The sequence below is a fragment of the Megachile rotundata genome, chromosome 3, assembly GCF_050947335.1.
Source record: "Megachile rotundata isolate GNS110a chromosome 3, iyMegRotu1, whole genome shotgun sequence".
NCBI lineage: Eukaryota > Metazoa > Arthropoda > Insecta > Hymenoptera > Megachilidae > Megachile > Megachile rotundata.
In genome coordinates this window covers 16674825-16698740 of record NC_134985.1, presented here as the reverse complement: position 1 = coordinate 16698740, position 23916 = coordinate 16674825, and the positions used below count along the sequence as shown (strand labels likewise).

General features: G+C 37.7%; 1 protein-coding gene across 7 annotated transcripts in view; it reads left to right on the top strand.

The window, feature by feature from the left end:
* Ddr (discoidin domain-containing receptor 2) overlaps positions 1 to 23916 on the top strand; it is a 277582-nt gene that overhangs the window by 49322 nt on the left and 204344 nt on the right. For 5 of the 7 annotated variants that reach the window (XR_013037762.1, XM_076530265.1, XM_076530263.1 and 2 more), the window contains one exon: positions 19813 to 19857. The exons of the other annotated variants lie outside the window; for them this stretch is intronic. The gene's annotated coding sequence lies outside the window, so the exon portion shown is untranslated. The remainder of the gene's footprint in view (positions 1 to 19812; positions 19858 to 23916) is intronic. 7 annotated transcript variants of the gene reach the window in all.

The following is a 23916-nucleotide window of genomic DNA, read 5'->3' as shown; positions in this document are numbered from 1 at the left end:
TGGAAATTGGAAAATATGGGAATTAGGAAATGTGGGAATTGGCAAATGTAGGAATTGGGGGACGTGAGAATTGGGGAATGTGAGAATGTGAATACATGAAAAAGGAATTTATGACATTCAAAATGTAGAACTCCTTTCACACCTCACTCTCCATATATTGCCAATTCCCACACCACCTCCTGCAATATAACAAAACCTTCTAATCCTGCAATCTCTACAATATCCTATCAAACCTATCCCCCAAATCAAATCTACATTTCCCCTAATTACAATAATCGAACAATTCAATGAAACCGATTAAACGCACGTGATTTAATAAAACCTCCATAAATTATACCGTTTCCGTGAAGATATTCTCGAATTACAGTTTCCTCGGTATTTCATTTCGTACCGTTTATATCTCAATTATCGCATCGACTGACCCAAATTACTTTTCACGTCACCTAAATCAAAATCGAAAGCCGTGTATCGTTGAAACAACGGACTCGCATTCAGCCGTGGTTAGCGCGTATTGCAATAGTTACGTCGGCGAACACGATCGTTTATCAACGACGATACGATAGATCCACGAATATCTGATTAAACAAAATGTTCCATCGATCAAGTTGGAATTTATATGCTCCGAATATCGCTGCAGGCGGGAATACCTTAATGGCAGCTTCACTATCCAGGGAGAATTTCAAACTCATCTATCGACGATACTTCTACCATTTTTTTTCATCAATTTCATTTTTTTATGCACTCTCTTATTATATATTTTATGTTATATATGTATATGTACTTTATATTTTATAATTATGTATATACAATATATTTTACAATATGTATACATGTATTATATTCTATAATTATTTATATACAATATATTTTATAATTATGTGCATACAATATATTTTACAATATATATGTACATACATTATATTTTATAATTATATACATGCAATATATTTTACAATATATGTACATGCATTATATTTTATAAACATGTACATACAATATATTTTAAAATCATGAACATAATATATATTATAAAATGTATTACATTATAATATATTTGAATTTACCCTACGATTAAATCTTGAATTCAGTGCCATTTACATTTTATACTAAACATGTCTAAATTCAAAACATGTCTAACATATCAAGTTTCTTTATTTATTAAAAAATTGCAGCAGTGTTTATTAGGCTCTGATTGACTGACTCATATAGAACAACAATAAAATGTTTCACTATCTAATACCTTTACGAATATTGCTCAAGTACCCGTATAACGTACTCAGACAATATGGCGAATCCTCAAACTTCCCCGTAAGCTTTCGGAGACATTGTCCGGTGTAATAACTTATCAGATCAACAGCAGTTGTTACTTTATTCCAGACGAACGCTTTGGAAGTTCACGCGAAGCATAGTTGGCTCGTTATCCCCGGCTAATTTCGCGGCCGGAAATCCGTCGGAGCTTGAAACTCGAGCAAAGTATTCGCGGAAAACAAATAACGTAAGGAGATACGGCAAAGAATCCAGTTGTTGTCGGCCAAGTCAAACAGATTCAACCGTCTGCCGCTACAACGATTTATTCTACTTACAATTTCAGCTGCCCTCTTTTCCTTTTCTTTTTAATTTAATTCATCGACCGTAGAATTTCAAGGAAAAAGGGAAAAGTTGCCGGATGCGCGGAAAGTTGTGAAAATAGTTTCCATTGGTTTATACCCCCGCCTTCATCGGCTGCCTCTACGATGCTCTCTGTTAACTCGAGATTCGAAAACTTCCGTTTCTTCGTTGTTCGAGATGAAATATCGGGGCGAATACTGGGCTGTGTAATGTTCGATCCAACTGCAATTCGTTCGGGAATATAAAATTGAAAATTATTAGTGGATCATAATTTTTGTTGGTTGCATAGTTTTTTTTTGGATTTACACTTTGATCTAATTCCATAGATCTAGTTTTCGTAGGAGCTTCACAAGTTTAGGCAAAATTAATACTTTTAGATGAGAAAGCATAAACTTGATAAACTTTCTAACTCAATAGTGAAACTCTAACCTCATTTTGTAAAAATGTATCCTTATTTACTATAGATCGAACACTTCATGTATTATGGCCATATTGTAATTCTACAACAGCCATTATTAAACACTTACATTTAAATTAAAAATACAGTAAAAGAAATACATAAATAAATAAACATTGACGATACTAGTTAACTAAACTAACTATTCACTCCAACAAAATAAACATTTCAATAAATAAATAGCAAAGAGAATTAGTAAAATGTGAAATCTGCGGGCGACCATTTTGACTGACTGGTTCTAGCGCCAGTTCATTAATTGCAAATGGCGGACAGTCGAAGCAACCAGTGAAGAGCTACAACTGGCACCGGGCCACGTTTAATGAATTCAAGATTTCGGTGACTTTTTATGATCGTCCCCGATCGACTTCGTTAATATAAAAGAATTGGAGAGTGCTGCGAATAAATTCGTCCTAACGACCGACGGGAGTGTCACTTGCTGGAAACGACGACGGTCGAATCGATGACGTGCCATTTGAGCAACCTGCGAGTCCTTTAGTGACACCATCGAATCGAACACTCGGCATTCGAGTGGCTTTCTTCAGCTTCCAATGTTCTGTTGCCATTATTTCTATCTGCAGCTTTGAATGTCTTGATAATCCTTGGACCTCTGAGATTATTGTACACAAAATAATTTGATGAGTAGTAGATGTAGTGGGTAAAATAATCAACTCAATTTGTAAAAAGATATAATATTATTATACATATGTATAATACGGAATGTATAGTATACTAAAGGGAATAATTTAGAATTTTTGTTTTATAAAATACTTGTAAAATACATTGCAGTTCTATTCGTTATAAACATTATAAGGACATACCACCAATGATAATGCATCTTTCTAGTTTCTACAATTAATACCAAATTTTTTATTTTACAAAAATATACCGACTGCAACAGAGTAGTCTTGACGTATATATACGTCGAACATAATTAACTGTCTAAAAAATACCTATACAACAGCAATTTTACAATTTCACAATAAAACTAGTAAGAAGTGACCTAAAGTTCTGAATAGAACAGAAGTTAAAAATGTAGAGTAATGCACGTAGCTGTTAGATTTTTCGTAGAAAAACGAGTCAATAACTAGGAATAATTTGTTAAGGTAGTTCATTTATGAAGATCGATACGCGACCAAGTGTCGCGTATCTTCCTATAAACTAGTAGTTCCACTTACTTCAAAGAGAATTCAGAATGCGCTAACTTTGGAATTTAAATCTTTCATTAAGATTTTCTTGGTAGAACATATGGTGCTTGTTTTATTGTTGTGGCAGATCGATGATGTGCAGATTAAGTGTGTGACGAGCACCTGGAAATAAATGCATGTCTGAGGAGAATCTAGAGATAATTCTCGAATTCCAGGACTAGTTATGGATTTCAAATTTTTTTTATTTTTAAAATTTCAGATTTTCCAATTCTCAGATTCCTAAATTCCCAAATTCTCTTTTCAAATTCCTAAATTACCAAATTCCCAAATTTTTATCACCCAAACCTACACCCAAAAACCCTCAACATTTACCTAAAACACAGTAAAATAACATCATCCACATTTTCCCCGTAGCCACACAATTCAAAAAATTCAGCCCACGCCCTAGCAGAGTACGTTCGAGTTATTCGCTGCGTCGCGCATTGTGCCTCCGCGGAATGTTTATTAGATTGAAGCTCGCAGTCGCAACGAAGCAATATACATGGATGTTTTATCGGTAACAGGCTCGGTGCTCGTATACGCGTCTTTTGAGCAGAGCCGGCGCTTTAACGGCAGCCTGAGCCGTGCTTTTCGAAGTATTTATACACGCACGGCAAGCTCAAAGCGCAGTCTGTGCGATCTCACACAGACCGTGGGCTTTTTCATACCTTTCTCGAAAAGCCATTCGAGTGAGACGATGCTGTAACGAGTGCACAAACCAACCCTCCGACGCCTCCATTCCTTGCAGCAACCTTCTTTTCGTCGACCTTCCGTCGCCTTTACATTTATTTGCCGTCTCTGATTCGCCGGTTCACACACGCCAGAAAACATACTTCTCTTTATCCATCTACGATACTCGAGAGAGATTCAACATCGATTTGCATTAGCTGCTTCTTCGATATTATTTGTTATAGATTTTTTATGGTTGATGGAGTACTGGTTAGGTTAAGGTACTTGGAGTTTTTAGGTTAGGTTTGTGAAATTGTTAGGTCGATTTTATTTTCGGATACAGAGATGTGATTGCAAGTTGATTAAAATGGAAATTGTATCGCAACGTAGGTTTTCTTTGAACAGCAATTTTATGGCTTCAGATTTTTATATTTCGAAATTTTCAGTGTTTCATTTCGTTTACAGACATTTCTGTATTTTTGCATTTATAAATCCTGAAATTTCAAGTGCTTCATATTAAAAAATTTCCGTGTTGCAAAATTCACAAACTATCTTATATTCGAGTCTCTAAATTTCAAACCAATTAATACTACATTTGTTCATCCTTATTTAACAAATATACTCAGAGAGAGTCAGACTTGCTTTTGACCTCAAAAGTGAAACTTGAACAATTTTGTATAAATTTGAAATTTGTAGTATTTGTACTATTAATATCACACTTGTCTTATTTAGTAGACCTGTTCAGAAGATGTCAGACTTGCTTTTGACCTCCAAATAGAAATTCGAACAAATTTGTATAAATTTGAAACTTGAACAAATTTGTATAAATTTGAAACTTGAACAAATTTGTATAAATTTGAAACTTGAACAAATTTGCATAAATTTGAAATTCGTAGTATTTGCAATATTAATAGACCTGCTTAAGTAGAGTGAAACTTGCTTTTGACCTCCAGAGTAAAATTTGAAAAAAATTAAAAATCTGTGCCTTGAAACTTTTTCGAGTGAGAGTATCGGACACATCCCGTCAGAGGCAGAAAACTGGGTACAAGTTTTTAAAAGTGTAGTCGGCTACCGTCGACGTACTTATTAAGACTTATTACGGTTCTCACGCGGCGAGCCAGTTACAGGCTCCTTTCCTCGACGAGAAAAGCTCCTTGGCGTTGCCACGCAGCACTCGCTTGGCGTAACCAGCCCGCTTAATTGTTATAAATTGCTCCATCGGTTCGCGAAATGATTTACCGGTTCGCCCCGCATAAATTGCAACAAAGACTTTCGTTAAGAGAGTGATTTACGGCTTCGCAACATCCTTCCAACGCGGTTCATGCTCGACGAGTATCCTTCTTCCCTTCTCTCGATACCCAGCTTCCCTCGCGGCTTTCCCGAGAATTATTATTCAATTTAATTCCCCGTGAACGCGAGCCTGAATATTTATTCCGTCGGAAGACGGCCTCGATTTATATTCTCTCCGTTTGCGGTACTTTGTAACGCGCCATAGAACACGTGTCACTCGTCGCTGCAGAGAAATCGATTAAACGGGATATGAAGTATTAGCTCGCGACTTTTATCGGCTACGCAATGGTACGCAATATACGACTCTCGATGTTTCTTTGTAGATTTCATTGTTCTTTGTGTTATGTCAGAATGCTGAAGTGATTTGTAATGCTTTCACCGATTTAGTTCTGCAACGTGGAGGTCTGAGTGATATGAACTATTAGGGATATGAAGAGTGTAGGTGTCTAGTTTTTGTTTTAACCCTTTGCACTATTTTGACAAGTCTGACGACGCACTCGTACCTCGGTCGTGATCAATTTTACTCAATTATAAATTTTCTAAAATCTTGACTTCGAAAGCGTAAAATTTCTAAATTCCCAAACTCGAAAAAATTAAAATCCCTACCTAACCTCGAAGACGTAAAATCTCTAAACTCCCAAACTTTAAAAAATTAAAATTCTGCATTCCTAACCTCAAAAGCATAAAATCTCTATATTCCTATGCATCGATCCATAAATTTCCTAAAATCCTAACCACCAAAATGTAAAATTCCTCTCCCAAACTTGAAAGAGTAAAATCTCCAAATTTCTAAATACCCAAATCGTAAACTTACCAATCCCAAAACCCTTCAACCTAAAATTTCTAATCACCCAACCTCTCCAAGCACAAAACCCATCAGTCGATCGATCGAATAGCAACGAAAGAATACGTCAATAATTTCGATAGCTTAAAGCACACAATAGCGTTTATATAACCAAGTATCGAGGCCAGGACGGGTGGAAGTCGTAGGATAAACGGGACCTGGACGAGCTTAATCTCGAAGATGTCTGGCATGAATCCCGAGATGGAGGTTTATTGCCTCGTAACGTACGTACGTACGGCTAGGCAGTCCGGTAACCTAACCCAACGGGAGAATTATACTCGGTCGAAACCTGAGATTTTCGAAAGCTCTGTCTGCCAGGTTTTTACGCTTTTCGCGAAGGAATCGCGTCGGATCGCGAATCACGATCGCGCGATCTTTCAATCCGTAGACCGTGAACGTAGCGAAAATCTCGGCAAAAACGAGCAAAACCATTAAAGTGGTACGTGCACCGCTGAAATTCCACGGTATCCTTTGCCCGGGATTTTCGTTCCTGCTTTTTTTACCGGGTTTCAGCGATTAGCATGCTTCATCGGAAGCCACTATTCATTATGTTCCATTCAGGAAGATTTCGGTTGGATTCCGATAATTTTCAGGATTATTCATTAAAGCGCCGCAAGGAGTACAATTTTTTGGGGTATTAAAATTTAATTATGATAAAGTTCAGTTATAAATTAAAATTTTTTAGGTTTAAATTGTTAAATATTATCAGGTCATTCATATCAATTTGGATTATTATTGGACACATTTAGTAAAGAAATTTTCATTAATTTTCTCTTATATGAAAGCTTAAATAATTTTGTTATACACTAAAATATAAGTCAAATCTTCTTCTGCAAGTCGAAGAATAATTTCAAAAATGGCTGACGTCAAAATGTTCCAGTCTCATATATTTTCTCTATATTATTAAACAATTTTTCACATACTACAAAATATGCAAAAATAAGCTCCTTAAAATACACTGTTCATCCTATTTTACTATTTTTAATTTATTTAAATTTGACAACAAAAGAAGGTATAAATATTATTCATGTATTTTAAGCTTGAAAGGCGACCTAACCTCAAAAATCGTACCGAGTAAAATTCACAGTCGATAAAAATGGTGGAAATTTAGTCGGTTGAACGCTCCTTGATTTTCTGCCGGCCGGAAGTTCTTTATTTGATCTTAACGCGTATCCTGCTCGTTAAGATGCAGACGGCCAACAAGTCGGGAATGAATCAGCCGGTTCGCTGAATCACCACGGAGCAACCGAAATTCCGGATGCGCCAATTACGTAGCCCGATAATGAAAGGAACTTTTGCCAAAAAGTGCATCGGCCGAATAATAGGCCACTTATTGTCTGACTTGGCGCCTTTAATATCTCTAATAGCGTGCCTGACGATGTACATGCACTCTTTATTATTTTCCTCTTCGATAAGCGATGCTTGGAAATGTATTTTATACTTCATTGTTCCTTCATAAAATGTAATAAGGTTTGTTTTTATTTGGTAGGAAGGAAATTAATATCTCGATCAACAGACATTATTTGTTTAAGAAAATTCAGAGGTAATTAAGAAATTTTTTAGTCATTTTTTATTAAGAAATTATAACATTATTTTACTTATACATACAGAAATTATTTTAAAAATATTTAGAAATCATTAAGAAATTTTTAAATCATTTTTTATTAAGAAATTATAAAATTATTTTACTTATACATACATAAATTATTTGTTTAAGGAAATTCAGAAATAATTAAGAAATTTTTAAATCATTTTTTATTAAGAAATTATAAAATTATTTTACTTATACATACAGAAATTATTTGTTTAAGGAAATTCAGAAATAATTAAGAATTTTTTAATCATTTTTTATTAAGAAATTATAAAATTATTTTACTTATACATACAGAAATTATTTGTTTAAGGAAATTCAGAAATAATTAAGAAATTTTCAAAGTCATTTCTTATTAAGAAATTATAAAATTATTTTACTTATCATTTTTTATTAGGAAATTGTTTTGAATAATAACAAAATTCTATGAGAAATTATTTGAGGACATATAAGAAATTTTAAAGTTATTTGAAAAATTGGAGACACATGTGAGTTTTTGGAAATAACATATGAGGTTTGAAAATAATTATTGTTGTACAAGTATATGTTCATACGAGTTGCTTCAGATGTTATATCATGGATTACATAATTTATTGAAAAACATTTATGAAAATACACGTTAATGCTTGTCAAAATAAAGAATAATTGTGTATATCAGTTTATATGTCCTTTAACAATTTATGCATCCTTAGTTGATTTATATTTTTGCCTCATTGTCAATATGAATATAAGTACGCATCGAGTAACTAGTAAATCTATTATTGAACAATAGTTACGAGTATAGAGGTTCAAAAGTAAAATTTCTGTCTGTATTGTTATTTCATAAGCTTCTTGAAACCATGAATTTTTACATATGATCAGTGAGTAAAAATCTCGATCATGATGTGTAGTAATGCGAATAACGTGGGAAAGGTATCTGGCTAGAGAAACGACACCACTATTTTGAGAGGTCGATTTTTGCTTTGGATGAAAGACGAGGGTGTCGTAATTACGATGACGAATCCAATTAGAGGAAATAGGTCCCCGGTGTCGAGTTAAGTACATCGAGAATCCACTAAAAGTGAGTATTCTCGTCAGGTATTCCGATTGGAATATCTAATCAGGAGTCTATGAGAGCCCCAGAGACGAGACCGCCAATTTAAATCGCCGCCAGGGTTTTCCTCGCCGGCGAACTCAACCACCTTCCCAATCGAATTGAAACTTAACCGTTCGTACTGGCTTTTCCATAGAGAACACCCCCGGAGGGTCGAATCCTCGTGGGGAGCCATATTTCTCACGTGATACCTTGCAATATTACTCGCGCGTGTGTTAAAAAGGGACGCGCAAACGGAGACGTTATCGGGTGGAGTCCAGATGTTAGCAACGATAGACTTGTAATTACAGAGCTCGGGAAAAAGTATATCCAGCCGGTTACGCCGTGTAAAAATCCACGATAGCTCTCTCCCTCGTCATTGCACACCCTCGACCGCGTCTAGACGCTTCGTGCGGTCGACTGTTGTTATCATGAACAGCAGATACGGCATACAGAGAGAATGACTCAACGGTTTGCACCGTGAGCCGTGCATGTTGTTACGTGTCCCGGACACGTTTCGTAGCATTGTGCAGCCTAGGATGACATATTGCTTTGCAACGCGAAAAAAAACTACCTTTGTACGAGTTTAAACGCGCCACGAGCGGTTTTGCCACCTACAATTGAAAAACCTGCTCGGTTCTTAACCTGTGACCTCGAAAATTAACGGGATCATTAGGGGTCTAAGTTTATACGCTCATAGGGGTACAGATCTTGCATTATGAGGATCTGGATATATCTCATAATGCATGTATAGATAATATCATATGTATATATGTATAAACATCTTAGGAATGTGAGGATGTGGCTATCTATCACATATGTCCACATGTGATTGTAAAAATCTATAGCGATGTACAGTTGTAGAATTCAGCGGATGTAGAAATCTCAGGACATGTAAATGTGAGGATGTAGATATCTGAGGACGTAGTGGTGTGATTGTAAAAATGTATAGTGACGTACAGTTGTAGAAACCTGTGGATGTAGAACCCTCAGGACATGTAAATATGAGGATGCAGGTATCTGAGGACATAACGTTGCAAAAATCTGTAGCGATCTCGAAATCTGAGAATACAGTACTTCCAGAATATAAAATAGTATTAATATAAGAAGCTCAGAAGTGCACAAATATAGAGTTATGGAAATTTGAAGATAACCTAAAAATGAAAATACCTGGGGACAAGATTCTAATAATGTAGAGATGCCTGATTTTAAATATTCAATTAGAATGTGATATAGTTATCTCCCGAGCGCGTTAAAGTAATTAATAAATGAATTATTTATCAGGTTTTAGGGATCGATTCGAGATTGTCACGCAGCAGGAGCAGTAATGGAAGGGTGAAGTTTGATCGGTACGATTAAACTTGACCCTTTCGCTACAAAGGGTGTGTACACCTCTGTACACGCCCTCTAAAAGTGGATAGTCATTTGGGGAAGGGGTGTATACACACACCTTCGAAAATGTATATTACTGACTGATATGCAAATTAGGTGAACAATAAAGGAACACAAAGGTTGATTAGTATTGGGTCTCTGATTAACTGCAATATTTCCTGAGGACGTATTATGGCTTTTCTTCGATTACGTTCCAGTCGTTCAAATTTATGCAACATCGATTGTATTCAGATATGCGATTCTGCAAGACTATGTTGATGGACGACGAATAAATTTGAAGTTACATTAATTGATTTATATAATTATTTTAGTCATTTTGAAGATGTGTTAACTTTTTCAATTTGACTTAAATTCAATTGTGCGTTCTTTCAAATAGCAAATAAAAATTGTTATGAAGTTATACTTGTATAAAAAAACAACTAGTTTAAGTGCTACTTAACATCATCAGCAATCGCATAGACAAATGATATGTCAGAATAAAGAGTTCATCAAAGCTAACAGTACGATAACACCTACTTCGTTAATGGTGTGATTTACGTTTCCCACAAATCGATAAAGCGCAAATAGATCGAATCAAAATAATGACACAGGAGCAAGCAGAGATTGCGTCTGCTTCGTGCAGGATGAATATTCTGACGTAGCCAAGCTGTCAGGTTTAGCACACAATCAAGCATTATCAGGCATGGTCAGACAGTAATTAATGGCTCGGCCTGGTCAAACAGTAATCAATAATGGTCACTCATAATCAGGTCAATGGTACGAAACCGCATCACTTAGATCAGATCTAAACGTTATATTAAATTCAGAGGTAAACATCAGCACCAAACACGCGGCACGCCTTTGTCGATCTAATTCAACACTGTGCTATTAATCATTTGTGGGATAATTGAGGATCAATTCTTTATTGATTAAAGGGAAAATTGGGATTATAATCTGACTGATGTTTTCAAGATAATTTCTATTCAATTTTATTTAATCTGTATAATCATTAATTGTCTGAGTTATCGTTTGATTCGGTTTGATGAAATCTTCTTTAATTAAAAATTAAATCACATTTGATGATTGTGTCATTTTTAACCATAAGTCAAGGGTTGATTTTATACTTCCAATTAAGAGTTACAAGTTTGAACTTTTATATCAAAAGTGCTCGTAATAGATTAAAATCTTTAATAGGTTAAAATCCTCCGCAAAATAAAAATTAATTTTATTCTCCAATTTCTCTAAATTAATTTTACTCTCCAATGTCTTCAAATTAATTTTCAAAATTGATTTCAAATATTACTGCAAGTTAATGTCACTAGAAGTTGAATCACCAATTAAATCGAAGATTCAGAATATTATCGTTCTCATAATTTTCTCTTGTATTTTTAGCGTCCATTCGTGCCCGCGAGTGCCCTCCGTTCCCTCCCGTGCCCTCCAGTTGCGCCGTGATAAACGATCGGCTCCTCGAGCAACCGTGAATCAGAAATTCTTCTTAAATCAAGGAAAACTCTCGGAAGGCAAAAAGTGTCGGTAACTTTTCGAATCTTCGCGTTTTTCCGAGACCGAACGAGGATCACCGAGAAAAACGGCGAGGGTGGAAGCGACGGCGATTAAAGTTACACTTCGACCTCTAACCTGAGCTCACCGTGGAATCTCTCTTCTGGCAGTTGCAGTCGGAAGCTTCTCGAAGCTCTTCTCGAAGCTCCGAATACGTAGAGCAACCGACGATCGTGCAACCGCTACGCCGAGAGCGCGGAACCTATTACTCGGCGAAAACTTACTTTTCCCGGGGAAATTACTTTCACGAAGTATCTTATTTCGTCGACGACACGAGGAGTCCCGGCTATGTCGTTCCTTTCCCATTTTCGAGCTTTTCCGTCGTTGAAACGACCAGCCGGGACCGACCGAAAAGATTTCGTCCCTCGCGCGAGCGTGACGACAGTATTTTCGGATGTTACTCGGGGTCGGATCAACCTCGACGACCCGTGTATCATCGCCCTGTAGCCATCCAATTGAAAGGGGACCACTGTTTGTGCGTCCATCAACGAACGATGTTCAACGGAATTAGATAAAGAGACTCTTTTCGGACAAATACAATAAGAGCTCATAATTTTACCCCTCGTTTTCTGCTACCCTTCGGAGTGTTCGCTGGGATGCGCACTGGATTTAGTCGATCGGAGGCAGTTGCTTGATTTTTACGATGAGTATTTTATTAGATTTGGGAATTATTTGGACTTTCAAGGTTTTGGTTTTGGTGGAGTTTTTGGGAAATATGGATTTGGGGATTTGGGAATTTGGGGATTTGGGGATTTGGGGATTTGAGGATTTGGGGATTTGAGGATTTGGGGACTTGGGGATTTAGGGATTTGGAGATTTGGAGATTTTGAGATTTGTGGATTTGGGGATTTGAGGATTTGGGGATTTGGGGATTTGGGGATTTGGGGATTTGGGGATTTGGGAATTTGAGGATTTGGCGAATTGGGGTTTTGGGAATTTGGGGATTTCAGAATTTGGAAATTTGAGGATTTGTCAATTTGAGAATTGAAGGATTTGGAGACTTGGGAATTTGGGAATTTGGAGATTTGTGGACTTGCAGACCCAGGGATCTGGTGATCTGGGGATCTAGGGATCTGGGGGTCTAGGGATTTGAGGACTTGAGAATATGGTAATTGTGGTGTATCAGAATTTGGGAATTTGGGAATTATGAAATTTGAGAATTTGGGATTTTGGAGATTTGAGGAATTGAGATGTTTTAAAATTGGGGAAATTGTCGAACTTCAGAAAATTTAGGAAATTTAGGAAATTTGGGAAATTCAGGAAATCTAAAAAGTTTAGGAATGTGAAGAAATTTAGAAAATTTAGGAAATTTAAAAAATTTTGAAGTGTCAGAAATTTGGAAAATTCCGGAAATTTCGGAATTTCAGTACATGAAAAAATAACGCCCCCACTAATCTAAATCTGCCCATCAAAATAAAATCCAAAGAACACGAAACACTTATTGACAGAGCTTACGCAAGAAAATTGAGGTGCTCACGCAGTTTATCGTACCGTTCGAACATTCTCCGCATATCCAATAATCGAACAGATTATAAAGCTTTCAGATTTCAATCTTCGGTATTTTATCCCCATACAAAAAAAATCTCTTGACGGTAACAGATTTCCGTCGTTGCTCGCAATTCTTTCCGTGAATTCTACGACGCGAATTCGAGCCTGTAATCCGATATTGGCAAATCCGGTTAAAACGAAAACAGTCACTTAATGCATCAAGTGGAACAGGCCGAACAGTTGTCCGACTCTCTGTAAATCCCAGAATCTGTATCACTGCTGCTCGTTCTGGCAGCAATAACCGAGACAAAATTTCCAACGAATTTTTCTCGTGATCATATTTCAACTCGTCGATTCTATCTAGCTTTTTTAATAGACGCGTAAAAGTTAATCGTAACATTACTCGTTGAATTTGACTGTTTGACTTTGAGTTCATAAAGTACTCTTCAGTGTCGTAAGTTTTTATTATTAACGATGACGTGCATAACGTGTATATTTGTTATATTCGTTGTCAGACATTTGTTGAAAGAAAAATTCTGTATATTATGAAAAATGTATTTTGCAGGTTATGTTGAAAGAGGTTGAAGATTTTAAGCAGCCGCCATTTTGTGATACGCAGTGTCTCACAACTCTGACATCTGTTCCTCAACATAACCTATAAAATCTACACTTTCAAACACTTCCAAAACATTCATAAACTAGTAACTACCTAAAAACACAATACTAAAATACTACCTTAACACTAAAACTACCAAACCGGTCAAAGCTGCACAAGTTTCTTATTATAAGGTACACATTTTATTAAAACACATTCCTTCAAATCAGCATTGATTTTCATCAAGATAAAGAATAAATGTGTGAACTAATTTATGTTTCATTTGTTTATTTATTTTTTAACTTCATTTTTAATTTCGAGTTAAGTACATATTAGGTTTAGTGTTAAATGACAACATATGCTTCGTTAAATAATGCATTTTATTGAATATTTACAAAAGTTCAATTTTCTGATGCGCCAGTTCTATCGAACAACATGTGGAATGGAACGTGGAATTAGGTCAAAATTTGGGTTAGATTGCTCTAATCAGGATACATTGACTTATACGGTTATCGTGGTCCCGCATAATGCTGTATAATGCAAAGCATTCGATCAATTGAGCGACGATATTTGTGCTTAATTATGCAAGTAAGCCTGGAATTCTCGGTTCGCCATCGGCAATCACTTTTCGGCCCCGACATTCGCGCGGATTACAGATTCCTAATCGTTGATCCAACTGGTGCGTTTCTGCGATCTGCACGTTCTGTTAATGATAATTAACGTACGGCATGATCAAACGATTTCCATCGAGCTGTTCGTTTAATCGATGATATTTCCATTTTCCTTTATGATACTGTTGGTGTATGTATTAGATAATCGCGTTAGCGTTCGATACGGGTGTGTTGAGGATTTTTTATATCGAATTGGGTTGTATATTTAAATATAGGGTTGGTGGGAGAAGTTGGGAATTTAGGGATTGGGTAATTCGTAACTTTGACATTTATAAATTGTAAGATTTGAGAAAGTAAAGCAATTTGGGAATTTTTAATGTTCCAACCCAAAGTCTCCAAATCCCCAAATCCATCAATATACCATAAAACATGAAAACACCATAAAATATAAAAATCCCGCTTTGCAAGAAATTTCCATAATATCCCAAGCTTGAACAAAGTGAACACAAAGGAATCGAAGAGTTGCATCTTGAATCCAGATCCCGCAAGTCATCGCGCGTATCGCACAAAAGCGAAGAACCATTCCTCGTCCATTTCTGTTTCACGCTATTCGAGCCGTGGACACAAGCGGGCAGAGTCGCGGGCAACCAAGGGGCGCGGAGAGAGACAAATAGGCAGGCAGAAAGCAAGCTATCGCGGCACGGTAATCCCAGGCGTGTTTTCTGGGTCGGTTGCACCCAGGATTGCGGTGGCCGGGGTGCATTGTCTCCGCGAAATACGGCCGCGGAAGAAACGAAAATTATGCCCATCCCCGTCCTCCGTCGCAGAAATGCTTTATTTCCTGTGCCGGCTGCTGTTTCCTCTTTCACGCGCTCCTCCTCTTTCCGTCCAACCGACCGGAGAGACTGCCGACGAGGTCATTTGCCTTTACGTGCAGTCATAAAGGTCCCAGACGTAACGCTGCCTCGTTCGCCCAGAGAACAGATCTTTCTCTCTGTCTTGTCTTCTCTTCGGGAACCGAGAGAACGATGGTACAACGAAACGACCGCGCAAACACCGGGAACAAAGACGAAGCGCGAACGGCAGAGGCGATCCGCGTTTTCAGGAAACAACCACCCTCGTCTCGAAACGGTTAAGACGTCGACTGATAGACGTCGACCAACTACCCAGGAAACGACGATGGAGCGCCGAGGATCAAACGAACAGTCGCGTGCCACGGGATCTTTACTCTTTTTCGGATGCCCCTAGTTTTGCTCTTCTTCCGGTTACTGACACTTCGGGCTTCTTCTTTTTTACACCCTTAGCACGGAATGGCACACTTTCAACGTTCTTCGAATTCCTGCATTTTCCCAGCTTCAACACTAAAACTACCAGAAAGGACCATTTTACAAGTTCTCCATTTTACCTTAATTTGTTAAGACTATTTCTTTAGAATCTCTAATCTTCATGAAAGTACAGAATTAACTCCTGGTCGTACCTTGACGAATCTCACTCCTGACACACTCACAGCTTTTTAACTTGAAATTTAGGTCTAATTACAATTTGTATAGTCAAGAATGCTGAATATAAAGTGCACCCAACATTTTACTTATCTTTGTATTTTTTTTTTAATATTTTTATTTTTAGAGTAAGTGTGCATACCGGTAGGTTTAGTGTTAAATTTTGAAATTCCTAACCTAATCTCCCTCAAAAAATATTTACTGTCCCACTAACTTTCACGCTACACCTTCGTTTTGCAACCATATCGCCGTACGCGTTTTCTCATTATAAGTTGCAATGCAGTCGAGTCCCGATCGATCGATAGCGACTACGAGTCCGTGGTAACGGGATTACCAGGGAAATTTAAGAATTAAGCGTGATTCCGTTCCGTATCGAGCTGACGCTCGTCAGGTTGAATTACGACCGGTAATACCCCTGCGGAGGTTAAAACTATTCCTCCAGCTGGAAATCGAATTTTTAGCGAGCCGGTGAAGTATCGAGGGTATTAATTAAAACTGCAAATTCTTGTTCGCGACCAGACGCGTCCGAGGATGATGGGAATGTGGCCAGGAGAGGACGAGGAATGATCGATAAGCGCACCAACTATCGACGATGTACGGTCAAAACAAAATGTTCGGTGAGCGAACCTTAATTTTAAATAAAAAACTGTGAACTTTTTCTAGCAATATCTGATAATTTTGTGTAACAGCTTTTCGAATATTGGTGGTATAATAAGGTTATATATGGTAATATCTATCTTTGGGTATTTTCTTCTGGTTAGCTTCTTTGTTATATCTTTGAAATTTCGAGGGGAAATTAAAAATTTGTCTTTAGGATGATTTATGTTTCTGTAGTTAAAAATTTCTAATTTATGAAATATTTAAGTTCATAAATACCCAGATTCTCAGATTCCTAAATTCCCGAATTCCCACATTGTCCAATTCCCACATTGTTCAATTCTTACATTGTCCAATCCCCACATTATCCAATCCCCATATTCCCCAATTCCCAAATCCCCAAATCGCCCAATTCATAGATTTCCAAACATTCACACGTCCAACTTCAACTGAATTCCCAAATTTTTAAATTGAACCCGAACATTTCCAAATCCGTCGTCAAATATCTAAATCGACGTCTATACTCCATCATTTATTCGGTCTCTCGATCCGTAGAAAGTCGCAGCCCGGGTCGATATCGAAAGAATTTCTAAGTTTTCTGCTCGGTCGGTCCAACGAGACCAAGTGCCAACATTGATCGTGACTGCGAGTCTCCCGTGCCGGTGCTTTTCTGAGCGAATTTTCAATATTTAGAAAGAAGCACGGCGAGAAGAGTCGGTAGCGAAATCACATAGTCCCCCCATCCCGATCCGGCGAATTCTACGAGCGTCCCCGTCCGTTTCCAGAGTCACTGTCTGTATTTTACCTACCGAAAAGAAAGCGATGGAAAAATCGTAAAGAGCCGAACTACGTCTGAACTTTCCACATTTTCTCGCGGAGCAGATGAAATGGTCGAAGGTTTAATTCGCGGAGGGACGAGATTTGTCCTGGGAACCGGTTACCGGAAATCGTCAGGTATCGACTCGAGCAGCGAATTTAATAATAGAAAAAGTTTCTCGTATTACGAATTTAACAAGAAACTCCGGTGCTCTCTAAAGTTTCCCATCTTCCGTTGTTCGGTTTCGTTCGATCGGGAGTCCATGTCAACCGGTGGACTTCTACGGGGAAGTCGATATGTGAACGCGTTCGAGAGCTTTGAACGTAAGTTGATCTTCTCCGGTTTCCCTTCCGATCAAATCGTTTAATTAATAGAATCTTATAAGAGCTGTTACCTCTTTGTCTGATATTGAATGAGACTCTATTGGCTTCTTCATTATAATAGTAATTATCGTTGAACGCTTTCAGTTTTCAGAAAACGGAGGATAGAGTCGTCAATATTTACCCTCCTTCTAGAGCAGTTCTGTAACTTCCATTCTCGAACAAAAACCGTTTTGTTTTCTTTCATTTTACTGTGTATTCAGTACTTTCCGGAAATTGTGATTTTTCGCGAAATGACTTATGAATTCATCAATTTTAATTTCAATTATTAAGCAAGGATAGTAACATTAATTCTGTTGCGAATTCACGGTTGCATTTGATGCTGAATGAATAAAAATTCAGTGGGTTGAAACGAGGCTAGGTAAAAAAATGTAGGATCATTCGCGTGTGCAGAATAATTCAGAAACATGAAATGGCTACTATATTCATAGTCACTGTGTACTGTTTTACGAACCAAACATGATTAAATGTCCCAACAATATGTAGAGTTTTTCCAATCTTCTTTCCAGAGGTATATTTGAAATTTCAATGGGAATCAGAATTCTCCACCTAACGTTGCACTGCGTCATCGAGGGAATTCATTATTAAATTGAATAATTCTCCGATGAACCGTACAGATCAGCGAACGAGCTTTCAGTTTACCAAAGTTTCTCGATAGATCCTATCACAAATCTTGCCATAGTTCGACGTCGATGTTCTCATCAAATTTCCAGCTTGTCGATGCAGAATTTCGCTTCTATTTTATACGGAATCGCACTTGGATACTCTCCGTGATTCTAAAGAAGGCGTATGGATCTGATTCGCGAGTGTATTCATTCTATAAATAAATTTGTACAACCATCGAATATTACTGAATTTTATTTTATTAAACTTCTGTTAAAAATTCCAACACGATCTGCTCTCAAATTAAATTCCAAATGTGTCACCAAGTATATTACCCTAATTACAACTGGTAACTGTACCACGAGACAAAAAAGAATTAAAAGTGAAAATTAAAGTGCATTCTTTTCATCTCTGAACAATATGTACATTTTTGTACCTGCACTTATACGCGTTCGAACAGTTTACGGGATTCCTAAGCGAAATATTATACGGTAGCGGAAAACAGCCGCGGGACAGCCGGATATGCGCGGCCAGGTCTGTGTTTTATTGCCGGCACGCTTGGATAAATATGCGGACGCCTGTGCCACGACCTTCTACTCGGCCGTAAAAATGATAAAGAAGGGTATCGGCTGCCGGGACAGGCTGAAATGTAGGAATACATATGGAAACGTCCCGTCGCGACCCTTTCTATGTCCGAAATCAATGCCAGAAATCCATTTCGTCTGTCGCGAGCGTTTTCAAAGATGTTATCGCGTAGTTTCCCTCGCGAACTATCTGTTTTTTGGCCGCTTTCGTCAACGGATTCATGGATTTCATATTTTTCAAGCATAAATTATTTTAAATTTGAAGGGTTTTATGGGACGTATGGGGTGAATTTAGGGGTTCTCGTTATATTGCCGAATTGTTCCGAAATGGGGTTTATGAATTTGGGGAATCGGGGAGGTTGGGGATTTGGGGAATCGGGGAGGTTGAGGATTTGGGGAATTTGGGATTTGGGGAATTTGGAATTTGGGGTATTTGGAATTTGGGATTTGGGGTATTTGGGATTTGGGGAATTTGGGATTTGGGGTATTTGGAATTTGGGGAGTTTGGGATTTGGGGTATTTGGAATTTGGGGTATTTGGGATTTGGGGAATTTGGGATTTGGGGAATTTGGAATTTGGGGTATTTGGAATTTGGGATTTGGGGTATTTGGGATTTGGGGAATTTGGGATTTGGGGTATTTGGAATTTGGGGAATTTGGGATTTGGGGTATTTGGAATTTGGGGTATTTGGGATTTGGGGAATTTGGAATTTGGGGAATTTGGGATTTGGGGTATTTGGGATTTTGGGAATTTGGGATTTGGGGTATTTGGAATTTGGGGAATTTGGGATTTGGGGTATTTGGAATTTGGGGTATTTGGGATTTGTGGAATTTGGGATTTGGAGAATTTGAGATCTAGAGAATTTGGAATTTGGGAAATTTGAGATCTATAAAATTTAAATAAATTAAAAAGTCCATAAATTCCCTCTCCCCATCTATCACTCACCCCCACAATAATTCCCCAAAACTAACATTCTCTTTATCTACTTTCAGACCAAATCACCAAAGATGTACTGAAACTCCACCAGTTCCCGATCGGTGAGTACCTCTTTCTCCCTCCTACACATTTGCCCGTGACAAGCCCGAGGCGACCAATCCTATTTCTTCACAATATCAGCTTTAAAAAATGCTCGAATCGGGCGAAAGATTTGTTGAAATTTGCAAAAATCTCGGAAACTTTTCTCCCGGCATGTCTGTAGCCGGTTTTCCCGGGGAATATTCTCCGGCTACTGTCGCACCGGCTGCACGGTCGTCTTCTCATGAATTTCATAAAGTTTCATCCGTCCTGTACATTGGAAGTTTCACGGGAAGCATGAAAATTGGCGGCCATTCGAAGCTCGCCTAAAGCTCGGTCCAAATCGAAATCTAAGCTGTGGCATCGATATACGGCACCGGGGGGTGACTCGTACGATAAATCCCGGCCGCTTTTCTCACCCTGGAAAATGGGGTTACGAGATGCGGCTGCGACCGAATCCAATCAACTTACCTGAGAGACTTATGACAGGAATTTCATAAAACGAGGAGAAAAAGGGCCACCTTTAGGCGACGACGAACGGCCGCCATGATCGTTCAGACGATTCTCTTCCTCTTTGTTCTGCAAGCTTTAAGCCACACTCTTAATCGAATTCCGAAGGTTTTATCTTCGATCGAGTGCATTATCCGACGACCAATGGTAATGCCGACAAAAGTAAAAGGGAGTTAAACTGCCTCGAACCCTTTTCATCGATCTTATCAATCTAATTTTCTGACTTCAAACGTCACTGTCGATCGTGGATTTTTTGTGGTATGTCGCCGAAATTGCTGCTTCAAATTTCCGGTTTTTCAAAGGAAAGATAGGGGTAGATATTGTTATTGCTCTTTTTATTCGTTAGTTTGTACAGCTACAAGATTTATATACAGTATTTTATATTACAAGAATGTTAGCTACTTTCTTTTTCAAGACCAGGTCACCATTTGCTATCATTTGTAATAGAGTTGAATCAAGTAATGTATTACATAAGAAAATAATTCGTTCACAATGATGAATGATACAATAGTGACGGTTCTGCATTTTTGGCCTAGAGTGGTATATTCTGATTTCGCGTAGAATTCGTCCCTTCGTTTTACAGTAATAATCACCCTCTGTTCCCTATTCGTTCGCTGAATCATTCATGTCGCTGAAGGGGTCAGGTCTGGTGGAGTGTTCATCAGCTGCCGTGCGATTAACGTGCATTAGTCTGCCGGGCAACTTTGCGTCCCTGAAGAGGACAGAAGTGGCCTTCCGTGTAACGAGGATGTTCCGAAACACTACGCCCACATGTAGTGTGTTCTAGTGACGCTCTTTCTGCCTCTTTTGCGTTTAGTGGTCGGGAATTTCTTTCGTTATTAAATTCCTGTTGATTCAACAGTTTTGTAATTTCAATGCAAGCTCTTAAATTTTGGAACTTTTCAATTTTTCAAGTTTTCAAGTTTTCAAGTTTTCAAGTTTTCAAGTTTTCAAGTTCTCAAGTTTTCAAGTTTTCAAGTTCTCAAGTTTTCAAGTTTTCAAGTTTCCAAGTTTTCAAGTTTTCATGTCTTCAATTTTCCAATTTTTCAATTTTTCAAGTTTTCAATTCTTTCAATTCTTTCAATTCTTTCAATTCTTTCAATTCTTTCAATTCTTTCAATTCTTTCAATTCTTTCAATTCTTTCAATTCTTTCAATTCTTTCAATTCTTCTACTATTCAATTTCTTAATTTTTTTCAATTCGTCAATTCGCTAAATCATGAATTCATTAATTAATCGAGTTATGAAGTCGTGGAGTCATCGCGTCATCAGTTCATCAGTCAATGAGTTAATCAATTCATTATTTCAGCAGTTCCTTAATTCATCAATTCGTCAATTCCCCAGTTAATCAGTGAATCAGTCTTCAAATTTCCTAACCTTCCAGTATGAAAATTTGAAATTTGGATAATAGCAGAGATTACAACGAAAGATCGAGCAGGAACAGAATCAGGAATTCTTAATTGATCATGACGAAAAAGTATTTCGAGGGAAGAGAAGGCAACAGAAGCTTTCCTCAAAGAAAGGAAGACGGGCTTTTAATCCTCGCGCTGCGAGGCCAGCAGCTTATAAGCGTGTAGCCATGGCTGCGAAAGCTCGAGACAATGGCACCGAGTCGTATCGTCGGCTTCGTGCTTCGAAGAGGAACGGAAAGCCGTGCGAAGAAGAGATTTAACACGGAATAAGACGATTAAAGCTTAGCTTAACGCCTTCGACGTTGAAATGCTGTGTTTCTGCTTCCCTTCATACGATGCCAATTTTAAAACTACCGTATCGCTGTAATTCAACCATTTACGAGTTTATGACGGATCCTTTTCCACATAAACCATTAATTACAAACGACTTTGTTTATCAATCAAGCCGACAAATGCACGGAACTGTCGATAAACACCAGCTACGAAACATCGTTTTCGAGCAAAAATGAACATCGGTCGTTAAAATATTGTAAAATGCAAACTGCAGTTACATTATCGAAAATGCGAAACACCGGAAAATGTGTAACTGAAAATTATCGTCGAAAATAAAAGCGGTGATTTATTCAATCGTAAATACGAAAAATATTTCAAACGAATAATCCCTTGGTCACGGCGGAACTACATTTCCGATGTTCGATTCAATCGAACGTTAATGGCCCCAGAATATTGACAAATTATCGTTGCCTCCTGAAAGAACGCCGCTGATTAACGAGCGTGTTCCAAAGATAGCTTTCCATTTTTTGCTTCATTAAACATTAGTAATCAGCGATACGTAGATACGGGAACATCCCTGTGTAATCCTCCCTCGGTCCACATTTGTCGATACGTCATTAAATATTTTCCCCAATATGGTATTTATGCTGCGGCCGGCTGTTGAATATGCATACACGCGGTATCTGCATATTTCACACGTATCAAAGTTTCGCGGGACCGATCGATCGATCGATCAATTATCCTGTTCGCGATTTCCTGCGGGGCGAAACACGCGTTTCGCAAACTCTTTGCAACGACTATACCGACAAGATTGTATGAGTGTCATTAGAATTTCCTAGAACTTTGTTGTACGAAAAGAGAATTAGTCTGAGTCTACTGTTTCGGGACCGAAATTGGTACAAACTGTCAAGACTCATGCTATTGACATTATATTAATTATTTCAGTAGTTGGTAATTAAAATGTTAGGTATACATTGATTGTATGTAATTGATATATCAGTAAGATGCAGTAGTTATAATGTATTTGACTTCTAAACGTATTAATACTTTGTCACATATGGATGACATAGATCCACATATGGGATCATATGTGTTATGTTTGGACCATATGAATCTATCACCTGCATTATTAAAAATTTGATCACCTACCTATTTGCAAATATTTACAATTACTTGGAACTATAAATAGTAAATATAATATAAAATAATAAAATATTATTTGATATGATTAAATAAAAATTTGTACTCCTTCAGTGTGACAGTGAACAGATCAAATATTGATGTACAAGATAATTAAATTACATAATCTATTTACAGTGTATCTCCACTAAACTCTCCAGCCTTAGTCTTCACTCGACATAATCAATTTATATTAAAAAAAAAAATGTACAGTTGAAGTGTGAAAGTTGAAAGAGTCGACGTACTGCAATCGATATGAAGCCCTGGTCAGAATATAGCTTTACCAGTAGTACATATCAACCATTGTTCGGACTACTCTTTCTCTACAAGTAGTAGACGTCAAGCATTAGTCGAACACTCGATAGTCCCGAAGTTCAAAGCACTCAAAGTGGATTTTCAAAACTGTTCTCCGTAATTCGTTTACGTATTCGTGATAGAATTATCCTCGTGCTTCGTGCACCCGTCTGTATGCAGATTCTTGGCAAAAGGCAAACAACCTACAGAGAAAATAGAAACTACTGGAAAAGGAAACGTTTAATCGGCTTCTGTTCCTCGTTTCAATTTCGTTGCTCCGTTTCTGCTAGCAATTCTCTCTGTTACTACTCTGTTTGAATATGTCCCGCTGTCGATGGCGGACATTTTCGACTCCTCGATTGAACATCCTCGAAATTTCGGTACCGTTAGGAGGAAAGAGTCGGAGGAATTATAT